General features: G+C 34.8%; 1 protein-coding gene across 4 annotated transcripts in view; it reads right to left on the bottom strand.

Annotated features, from left to right (window-relative positions):
- The window catches only part of B3galt1 (beta-1,3-galactosyltransferase 1), a 577,829-nt gene that overhangs the window by 350,508 nt on the left and 215,309 nt on the right, over positions 1–12,012 (bottom strand). The window lies entirely within an intron of this gene.

Genomic DNA, 12,012 nt, shown 5'->3' with positions numbered 1-12,012 from the left:
CTTTCAAATACGATTTCTTCATATGGGAATAAAGCTCACAATTTTAATATCATTACCATCCTATTCTAGCCAATTTAGTTGACTCCTATTTACTTATTCAAAAATCAACAAATGGAAAATTATTTCTTTAAGCTTAATGTAAATTTTATTCATTTTATTCTTTACAGCAAATAGCTTACAGTAGTGAAAGAAATAGAAGTTATTAGACCTTTACAGGACTATTTTGGAGTCTTACAAGAAACCAATGTAAAATAGATTTAAAGAGTAACTCTTTGAGACATGAAACTAAATTGTGAGCAAGTCAATCAACTCATAGATCAGTGCCTTATTCAGCCATAATCAGAGAAGCTTCCTCTTGAGAATAAATACAGAGACCCATAGCTATACAATATGAAGAGAAAGAGAGACAGAGACAGAGAGAGAGACACAGAGAGAGACAGAAAGGGACAGAGACAGAGAGGTAGGGAGGGAGGGAGAGAGGGAGGGAGGGAAGGAAGGAAGGGAGGGAGGGAGAGAGAGAGACTTTGAACACACAGCTCTACCGTGGGACTTCTCAGTCAAACAAAGTCCATAATTCAGAGTTCACCCACAGAAGAAAAGGCAGAAAGAGTGTAAGAGCCAGATGTGATGGAGGGCAGCAGGAGAACAAGTCCCTCTAAATAAACTGAGCAAAGCTCATATGAACTCCAAGAGAGTGAAGCAGTAAGCTCAGGGCCCGAATGGGTGTGCGTCAGGCCCTCTGCATATATATTTAGTTTTCAGTTTAGTGTTTTTATGGGAATCCTGAGTGTGTCTTGTGCCTTCTCTTGGGCTCTTTTCCTTCTGTTGGTTTACTTTGTTCAGCTTCTATGTAATGGCTTTTGTTTTATCTTATTATATTTTATTTTGTTAGATTTGGTTGTTATCTCTTAGAAGCCTGCTCTTTTCTAATGAGTCCAAAAGGGAGTGGATCCAATGGGAGAGGAGGTGGGGTTGGGGAGGAATAGGGAGGGAAACTAATCAGGATATATTGCATGAGAAAAGCATCTATTTTCAATAAAAGGGAATTTTTTTTAAGAAAGAAAAGACTAGAAAGGAAACAGACAAGCAGGTGAGAGAAAGACAGAGAGAGAGTGAGACAGAGAGACAGAGAGAGACAGAGACAGCGAGATAGAGACAGAGAGAAAGAAAAAAAACAGAAAAAGGCTTGCAAATTAGTAAATTTCAGCATGCTGCCACTGAGCACATCATCTTGGGAACTCTTTTTTTGTGATTATTTGTTTTCTCTTTGAAAGATGGTGTCTGCTTTGTTCCGATGAAAATCTGAACACAGTCTATTGTTCTGTAGTTTGTTCATCAGCTTCTAATTCCCCATCTGTGAGGATATCCAAGGTGTGCCCTGATGCACCTGAAGAAAACTTGTTAATATCTGATTTTTTTAATCTTCTTAATCTTAACCCTTTTCTTTACATTTGGATCTTATCTCTTCCCTGAAAGGCACTTATGATCAAAGGTCTACTGATGCAAGCTCACTGTATCCTCTGTTAGCTATGGAGAGGAGAATTCAGACATTGAAATCAAATATGCTTTTACTGATATAATAAAAAGGTTGTTTTTCTTGACTTGGGGGCTATATAATCAGAGGTCGAACTCTGAAGATCTGAGACAGGATTTTTAGCCTAGAATTGTGAGGGGCTGAGCAATAGATTGATCTACAGAAACATCAGCTTTGTTCATGAAATCCAGAATGGTGTCTGGAATTATTCCTAACCTCTGTCCAGGAACATAAGCAGGTGGATTCACAGGAGGTGGCAAAAGCTTATGCCCACTACAAAGGTAATTTGAAGTTTCACTTTTAGTTGTCTGCTGGTTGTTGAACTTCAAGTTTACCGTCATTAAATGAGATAATGCAACTCATGGGTTATTTCTGGACAACTGCTCTTCTCAGTGAAATGGAAATCAATGAAAAATTAAGAGGCTTACTTATAAAAGAGGAAATAAAAAGTGAATATAAAATTTCAGAAAACCAGCTCTTAATTGCATGGGTAGTTTACCAGCTGGTGGGGACTAGCAGGTAGGACAAATCTATTCACTGTAGTTGCTTGCTATATGATTTAGCTCTTTCATGATGGAAAGCTAGTTTGTGTTGAGAAGGTTTTCTTGTAATTTCTATAAGCCAACACAATCTCTACTAGAAAATAGAAAATCTTGCCCCGTTGATGGCTAACTGGGGCTTGCTGCTACTATTCTGTTAGCCCTAAAAAAAGGGAGACTTGGGCGTTGGGTTTCCTTCTAGCTGCCTGAGAAATCACATCAATAATGTCATTCGAAAGAAGGAAGTTATAAGTGCCTTGCTGTTTTAATAGACCAGAGTTTGCATCCTTACCTCCACATCACAAAAATCATTATTCAAGTATGTAGCAAGCACCAAATGAATGGCAGGTCCTTTTGTTACAATTGCAGAATTTAAGTAAGCAAATCAAATATCTGCCTTTATGTGCATTAATATAGTGTACATATTTAAGAATAGTGAATTTCATATATAAAGAAGTATTTATATTTCATCTAGGATGACCAGGCACAAAACTGAATGGAGAATAATCATGAATCTCAGTGATGAGATGCTCGAGGATTACTCAATGGTTATGATCATATCACCATGTCTGCCTTCTCACGTTTGTTTGTAAGGCTGCAGATGTCAGGGATGGAGATATCACAAAGATTGACTGAAGCAGCAATAACAAAATAATAGTGATAACCTTATATAATTTCTGCTCCGTGTCAGGTACTGCTTTAGGCATTCTATGTGCCAAATGTGATGGGCACTTTGGGGCAGAGTTGATAGTTAGGAGGGTAGGTAGGATCACATGTATCACAATGTGATTTGAAATCACTAAAATGTTTTTGGCAAAAGCAAGATCAGAATTCCAATATATGCTTTAGAGTCCTCTCTCTGGCAGAAGTCAAGGATGGCATGGAAAGAAACAAGATGTTGGGCAGAGCAATCCAATGGAAGTTCTTCCATCAGACAAGAGGGAACAAAGGCCCGATGAAAGAAAAAGTCCCCATGAATATAACACAAATAAGTTCTATGATGCTTCAGCATATGTACTAGACTCCCTATCTATAAACAGTATATCACTGGTAAGAAAGTGGGAGGAAAACTACACATGAAACTAAAAATTTTGTAAATGGACACACATGATCTAAAAGGATGGTAAGAACAAAATAAGAATCCATTTTTTTCCACCTTTGCATTAGGATAGTGTGATCAGAATACTTAGATAGCAGATCTTGAAAATCTAGGTAGGCTTTTCTTAGGACTTAGTATAAATGTGTGGGTTTTTTTTAGAAGCTATTGTTTGATGGGAATAATATTTAACCACATACCACCAAGGTTATTTTATAATAAAGAATTTTGATCGTCCAGTAAAGCGTGACCCTGAAGGAGGCTCCAAAAGCTCAGATATTTTAGCATGCATGTTAGAAATGCTTTATGATGCATTTAATTTCCTTAGGAAACGAATGTAATTGGGGTAAATATGAGGCCAAAGCAGATCTAACATAAATACTCCACACTGATAAACGGCATTGGAGGTGGCTTTGTTCTCAGTGAAAAATCCAAACAATAAGTGGAATCTCATCAGTCTTGAGGTGCAATCAGTTCACAGAGGCACTTCCTGCATTCTGATTTATGTTTCACTGTAATTTTATGGCTTATGAGTCGATGTTTAATCAGTAGAGCTGTTAACTAACACTATGCAATGGTTTATCATTAGAATTCCTTTGTAAACTCCAACATAAATATGATGACAATTTGAAGCAAACACCTCCCACTTCAAGTATTTGGTTTTTCAAGGATGCTTGATTGGCCTCAAGCTGCTGAATGCAATAATAACATTTGAAGTCAGAGGATACTCCGTTGCTAGAAGTATTTAGCTGAAATCTATTTTCTTCCATGATCTAAAAAAAAAAGTGTTAGTTTCCTAGAGCATTCCAGTCTCTATTATGTGTTAGTTCTTGAGGAAGACATTATTTATTTTTGTTGTCAAGAGTTATTTTGATGAATGCATGCAGCATCACATAAAGCTGACAACTCATAAAAATGAATAAATAAATGATGCTAGTAAAACAGTCAAATCAGTTTCTTATTATCAAAACATTGATATTCATATTTTATACTTTTGTTCTGGTTTATAATAAAAAAAACAAATCATCATGATGATTCTGATAGTAAGATAATTAACATAAGAAACACCACAGTATGTTAGAGTTATGAAAAGTTGCTGCTTCTCTTTTCTTCTACACCTTAAGTAGATCTACTTATTAGTCCCATGCTATAAATTTAAAAAAAAAAATGTGGATTAGAGCATTTTGGTGATTTAGCCATATTTCCATACTAGGAGCCAACATCAGTTACTTGATTCTAAAATCAATATTGTTACCCTTTTATGTGTTTTACATTGTTGAATTACAATGCCAGATTAACAGGTATGTTGTTATTAAATGCATGCTGTTATTAAATATCAATTCCAAATGTACTTGTTTGCAGCTAGTTCTGCTAACTATGGCAAGTGGTAGTGGCTTTTATTTCTGTGTTACTATTTGGATTATAGTGAAATTATTTTGATTGGGGACAAGGGAACAGTTAAAGAAAAATTTTAAGATATGTGTGTTGGGGCATCCTGTTTCTTTACAAAAAATGACCCAAAGTAAGTATCACATAGCTGGACAAAGTAATTCACACCTACAATCCCCATATGCAGTGGGATCACTATGAGTCTGAGAAAAGTTGGGGTATCTAGTGAGACTCTATTTGTAAAGAAAAAAGGCAAAATTAAAATAGCATGTTATTGGGAGTAGCTGCAACAGAAAATGAACTCCATGTTTGTTTGGGTGTGTGTGTGTGTGTGTGTGTGTGTGTGTGTGTGTGTGTGTGTTGTGTGTGTGTGTGTTTGTGTGTGTGTGTGTGTTTGTGTGTGTGTGTGTGTGTGTGTGTGTCTGTGTGTCTGTGTGTGTGTACTCATGCACCCATGTACATGCTTGCTCTTTGTTTTCTTTGGGTATATTTTGCTTTATTGATTTTTTCCATTTTGTTTAGCTTTGTTTGACTTTTTTGATTTTTTATTGTTTTTTCCTGGTCAGGAAAGGAGATGGGGGGAGGGGAGGGAAGGGTAAGGGAGAGGAGTGGAGAGAGAGACAGAGAGAGAGAGAGAACAAGAACTGGAAGCTGGGTACAGGAGGAAAATCTTGGAGAATGTTGGGGAGGAGAGAATATGGTCAAAATAGAATAGCAAGAAAATGTACATAGGATGGTTTGGAGGGAGGAAAGGAAAAGGAGAAATGATGCAATTAGATTATAATCTCATAATTAAAGAAAAGACAAAAAGATAATCAGAAAACATATTATGAAAAATTTTTTATAAACAATGATGCTGTTTAGATTGTTTACAAATTTTATCTCTACTTTGTAATGTGGTTTAAATGTCTAAAAAGTTGCTCATAAAATACTTGTTAGTTTTGAAGATGTTTTCAGTTTAAAAGAACCCATGAAACAGGAATGATGAAGATATAAATGTCTACAATAATAGAAATAATTTTAAGTAAAGATTACATTATATTTAATGATCAAACTTCTTTTATGCTTTTGAAATGTTGAGCTATTTTAAAACTTTCTATGAAAACTTGATCTATTCTAATACTTTTATCTGTTTCACTTATTTTATATGTACAATATATTTAATTCCTGAAAGCTTGGCACATATGAATAATCCCTTTCTAACATTTGGAAAACTCTCCCAATTAAAACAAAGTATCTATGTAAAAAATGTGTTTGAGGTGTTTTTAAAATTAAATGATTTTGGGTCTATTTTACTTTGTTTCTATGTTTTTGTTCACAAGATCAATTATTTTCTATCATTTGATTTTTTTAAGTATCTTATTATGAATAGGAAATACAAGTAAAAACATCCTTACTCAGTTCTGTGATTATTTCATGGATGGTGTATACAATTTCTAATTAAATCCTAAATATATTTAATACTCAGATGATTAATACTTTACCTTTTCTATTTATTTATTCTAGGATTCCTATTTTAAGTTTCTTTTTTCAATCTGTTCTCAATCTTCTGGTGATCACTTCCTATCTCACGATTTTAAATACTATTTATATGCTAATGATTCCCAAATTTATACCAAGGTTCCAGATAACTTCCTGAATTCTAGTGTCCCACAGCAATTACTGAACTGATGTCTCTACCTGAATACATAATCTGTGCTTCAAATATGACCATGAAAACTGGATTTCTATCCTTTTTCACTGAGCAGGGTCTGCCCACCTGACTGGTGTCCCTATTGCAGTTGATGGATACTCTATCATTCTATGTCTTTAGGAGAAACTTTTGAAAGTCACATTTGATTCTTTTGGAAAGTAAGGATTCGCAAAAGGTATAAAATCTACTCCTTTAATTATTCTGGGAAGAGATAGCACAGTTAGATCTCTGTGTAAATGCCTCATTGAAATTCCTAGTACAACAATTGGTATTTACTAGTGGAAGGTGGTCCTTCTTCAGAATGATTTCAGTGGGATGTGCCTAGTTTATCTAGAATATCTAGGTTAAAAAAATATGCGATTTATGCCAGGCAGTGGTGGTGCACGCTGTTAATCCCAGCACACGGGAGGCAGAGGCAGGTGGATCTCTGTGAGTTCGAGGCCAGCCTGGTCTACAGAGTGAGTTCCAGGAAAGGCACCAAAGCTACACAGAGAAACCCTGTCTCGAAAAAAACAACAAAACAAAACAAAAAAGGATCCACGGAAAAGACATCTTAGGTTATATATTTAATCAGATAGAGAAAATGCTTCGTAACTGAAATGACTTCTATGTAAGCAATATTTCATATGGGTTTGTGTAAATTAAAACTAGAGCTTGTGTTTAAACATGAAAAGAGCATGGTACAAAGAGCTGTGCAAACAGCACACAGCTTTGAAGGAAATACTGTTTCACTTATGTCTGGCTGGTGCTTGGATGTATGTTTTACTGGAAAACATTACAAAGGGCAGGAACAATAATTTGTCTTGAGTAGGCTTTGAGAGATATTCTGATATTTTTTCTCATTTTCCACATCTGAGAGTCAGGACATCCTACTAGATCTACCTTCCAATATATCCTCACATGCTCTTGAAAAGCTACTACCGACATTGATCTTTCTATCTTAATCTCCTAAGTGACAGGTGGATTTTGTACTTGACCTCATTCATTTTATACTTTATGTAGAAGAAGTTTTTATATAGAGGAACCCTTCCTTAGTCTAAGCCATCCAAATCTTACTCACGTTTCTGAGTTCATGTTCTTTTTTCTTAACTGTAAAGATCATGTGACTTGTAATTGATTCACCCCTTAGCTTTTTCAATGTCATCCTTTATTTTTCCACATCAAATTATACTACTATAGCCACAGTGGATGTCTTATTCACTGGCCAGACAGATTTTCATATCAAAATATCTGCACTTGCTGATGCTTCAAGCTGGCTTTCCGTATGACATGTCTGCTGTCTCATTTCTAAAGCTTAAATTCAATGTTGTTGTTTTATTATTTTCCTCTTAGAAAGGTCTCCATTGGGGATATTAATAGAAGATTCTATACTGTTGGTACAATTATAACATCAATATTTCCCATCTATCTCCCCTGCTTTTGTTTACAATAGTAACTGTACCTGCTCAATAAGAGGAAAATCATGCATGTACTGGAAACCTACCCAACTACTCAGTGATAACGAAGTCATGGATCCTGGAGGAGAACCTACAACAACCTTTTATTAAACCAGCATAATCCCTAACTACATTATACATATGTGTCATTGTATCCACTGACAAGTGTAGTCCTTACCCCTCACGAAGAGAACTTCTCTTTGCAATAGAGACCATTTTATATAACCACAACAAATCAAAATACCAAGTTGTTGAGCCAATCCCAATAGATACAGATACACAAGAACTTCTTCACCTGAGTTGAGGGATCATTGCAGAAGAGTAGGCAGAAAGATTATGTTTTCCAGAAATGTCAGAAGCGACATACACCAAGTCTCACTAACATGTATGCCTAAACATGAGCTGAACAAGGGCAGTAGCAGTAGACATGCCAAAGCAGACAAGAATAACACAGGAGACTTCAACCCTACACAAATAACTACAGGCAAATAAAGTATTCTGATGGTGGGAAAAATAGTCTTCCCCAGGGAAGAGAATACAAACCATGTACCCAATATGAAATGATCAGACCTGAAACATGCACACAAGTATCATGATACAGACTGAGCAGATTAGACAGGAATATGTATATTTATACATATACCTGCATATACAAAACAACAAATAATGAAAGAGGCCATGAGTTTGAAAGAGAACAAGGAGGCAAATATATGGGAGGGTTTGGAGGGAGGAAAGGGAAATGAGAAACGATGAAATGATTAAAAATATACAACGTATATTTTCCTTACTTATAATTATTATTTTTCACCCTCCACTAAAATGCAATTTCCTACAGGGAAGAATTTTTAGTTATTTGTTATGTATTAATATGCCAGTTTTTATTTTAGAAAAGTGCTTGATTTTATATGTGTGTGTGTGTGTGTGTGTGTGTGTGTGTGTGTGTGTGTATAAAATAACTGCTTCATATATGTCATTTAATTTCAATTTTATTCCAGGTAAGATTAGATTTTATTATGTGCATTGTAGCCATTTGACATTGAAGTCCCCAGAAATAAGGAAACTGCATTAAAGAAAGTGCAAGGCTAAGTTACTGATTAGAAAGTCATTATTACTGAGAGTTTCAAAGTTACAGATTTAAAGCCAAATTACCTTGAGATACCTTTAGCCATCTTAGCAGCCATTCATTGTCCACTTCTGCATCTGAATTGACATCCTTGTGACTAGCATCTGAAACATTATGGGTTTTATAAACCTAACAGACCAACAGACTCCAGCAATCCAAAAACTCAGAATGTCGTCAGACAGTATCTGAAGCTCTAGCAGAGACGTCTCTGCTCTCCCCTAACCCGCCTACCTGATATTTCCACCACTGTATCTGAAAATGCCTTTGTTCATGACTTCCTTGTGGTCTGTAATTTTAAAAAAATTATAAATTGGTTGCTACAGTAGAACATTGTGTTTTGTGTAGCCTGAATCCATGTTCCTGAGGCATAGTCATTCATATTTGGATCCAGAGCAGACTCTCTTTTATTCCCACTCAGGTGGGAGCTGGTTTTAGATGGATAGTTTAAAATTAATTACATGATAGAGTTCCTATTTTTCCAAGTGTTGATATTTTTTTGTATTGATTTATAAGAACTCTCTGCATCTGAGTGTTATTAAATGTATCTTAAGTTGAAGTTTTCCTCCCAAGATGCTGTTCTCCCACCATCATCCCCAAGTCAGTTAGTGGATATCCATTCTTTCACTTATTATAGTAAAAGTCCCAAAATGTCCTCTTTTTTCTGAGAATAAAAGGTTACCAGTAAGGCTGTAATACATTCTTTGTTTAAAGTATCTAGGAGAGAATGAGACAGACTAATTAATTTCCTATGCAAATAAATCATTGACAATCTTCACAGATGCTTTTTTGTTTGTTTGTTTGTTTGTTTGTTTGTTTGTTTTTCGAGACAGGGTTACTCTGTGTAGCTTTGCGCCTTTCCTGGAACTCACTTGGTAGTCCAGGCTGGCCTTAAACTCACAGAGATCTGCCTGGCTCTGCCTCCCCAGTGCTGGGATTAAAGGCATGCGCCACCACCGCCCGGCTTCACAGATGCATTTTATACTAATTTGTCTTTGAATTTATTTTGATGTACTTGAAAAATATGAATTTATCTTGATGTACTTAGTTCATGAAAAATATAATGACTAAATTCTACTAAACATTTTCTTTGTGATTTCTTTATATAAAATTTGGAAAATACATAGCACCATATGCTATCTCTCAAAACATTTGTAAACTGTATTCATAATAAACCATTTAATGCTGTTTTAGAATGCATTTTGGTGCATGACATTCATTTCCAAACCTGGAATATGATGATCCTTAAAAAGGTAGTTCTTCTGTAGTAAACAAATTTATTATCCAAGGATGATAAAACAATAAAGAAAACCATGTTTGAAAAAGGAAACATTTTGAATAAAATTTAATTCTATAATTGTGGACTATGGGGTTGTGCCCCACACACCTAACTGAAGCATTTCCATCCTGACTTCAATGTAACCACACACATTTATGGTCGGGTGGCTTTTGGATGCTATCAGTCCATGAATGTGGTGCTTTCATAAGTGTGACTGATGATAGGAATCATGGAGAGCTTTCTTGTGCTTTTTATCAGGTAAGAATATAAGGATAAGTCAGCAATCTGGAGCCTATAAATTGGCCTGATTTTTCTGGCTCCCTGACTCCAGACTTCAAGTCATCAGAATGATAAAAAATTGATTTCTGTTACTGATATTGCATCCAATCTAAAGTAAATTGTTAGAAAAACCCATATAAAGACTTTTACTAAAGACTTGTCATTGGTAGACAATTATGGTTGCCTGATTTTTAAAATAAACTAAATAATTATTATTCACATACTATTTAAAATTAGTAAATACTACAACCAGGGGTACATAGATTATGAATATTACAATGTGTTAACCTACTTGCTGCTGTTAGATACTTACTAAGACATGATTTAATAGTAATACAATTTAATATGGATTAAATTTGAAAAGTTTTTCTGAATAATTTTCTCTCTCCAATCATGCTATATTAAAATTCATTTTTTGCTTAATCTACCATGTTGGATTTACCAAGATTTGTTATTGGAATTTTTATCTCTTCTAGTTCATTGACATTTCTGCTTTTGTGATAAAACTATAGCCTAGTAATATCAGCTTCCTTACCAATTTCCTTTAATGGCAGCTTATTATGATTTTGTCTCTCAATGTTTAATGATTCCATATTTACTTTTAAATACAGTCAGTACAGTAGTGGGCACAAATAAAGCTTCCATAGTCTTATACTATCTAATCTTTGGAGTCTAATCCAGTCATTTGCTTCAAACATAGTATTGTTTAGGAGATGAAATTAGATGTTCACAATATATGCCATGCAACAAAAATCCATATTGTTACAATTTGATGATGTGGGATAATGATCTCTACTGTCCAGCACATCTGCTATATAAAACTCAAGAAACATCATTATTTTATCTATATTCTGTTACAACATGTGCTACTAGAATTGTGCACTATTTGTTGGTATTGTTTATTTCTGGCATGAGGAAATAAAGACCTGATAAGTTCCTACTGGAGTATACCCCTAGAAATGATAATATTTGTATGTTTAATGAATAAGAATATGTATTTTGTGAATGTCATTGCATATGTTTACATATTTTCTGGTCTCATAAAGTGTGTTTATTTCAATTTGTTTTCATCAACACAAGTTTCCTTTCTGAAATGCTAACTCTTTTCCCTAATAAATTCAGAAATTCACTTTATGATTTTTCTAGTGGCTTCAGAGTGATAGGTATACACTTTACAGAGCACCAGACTGCATCTAAACCTAAACCTAGGCAATTTTTAATTTTGTGTAGTTTATCCCTTCTTTTATATCATTTGAAAATATTAAATTTCTATATACTTTACACTATTATATACCACTGGCATAAACAGTAAAAAGAAGCAAAGTTCTTTAAGTATGATGATCATATGGAAAAACAGTTCTTCTGTGAGGTGGGTACATCAGTGCAGGCCCATAAAGAGTTATTGATGACTTCTAGGTAATTTTCCAATGCTCAATTTTCTTTGCCAACAATGTTCAAACTTTGCATAGACCAAATATCTCATAATCAGTTCTATCAGCATTATACATTTTACTCTCCTGCGTTTCCATAGAGAATTGTATGTTATTCCATTTCCATGGGATCCTCTAGTCACACTTCTATAACCCAGTATTGACAAATTTGTGGCCAGAAAATCAACTGGAGGAACTTTCACGATGTTTTCTCAGA

Source organism: Peromyscus leucopus, chromosome 4, assembly GCF_004664715.2.
Source record: "Peromyscus leucopus breed LL Stock chromosome 4, UCI_PerLeu_2.1, whole genome shotgun sequence".
In the NCBI taxonomy this organism is placed as follows: Eukaryota; Metazoa; Chordata; class Mammalia; order Rodentia; family Cricetidae; genus Peromyscus; species Peromyscus leucopus.
This window is presented reverse-complemented; position numbering and strand designations above follow the sequence as displayed.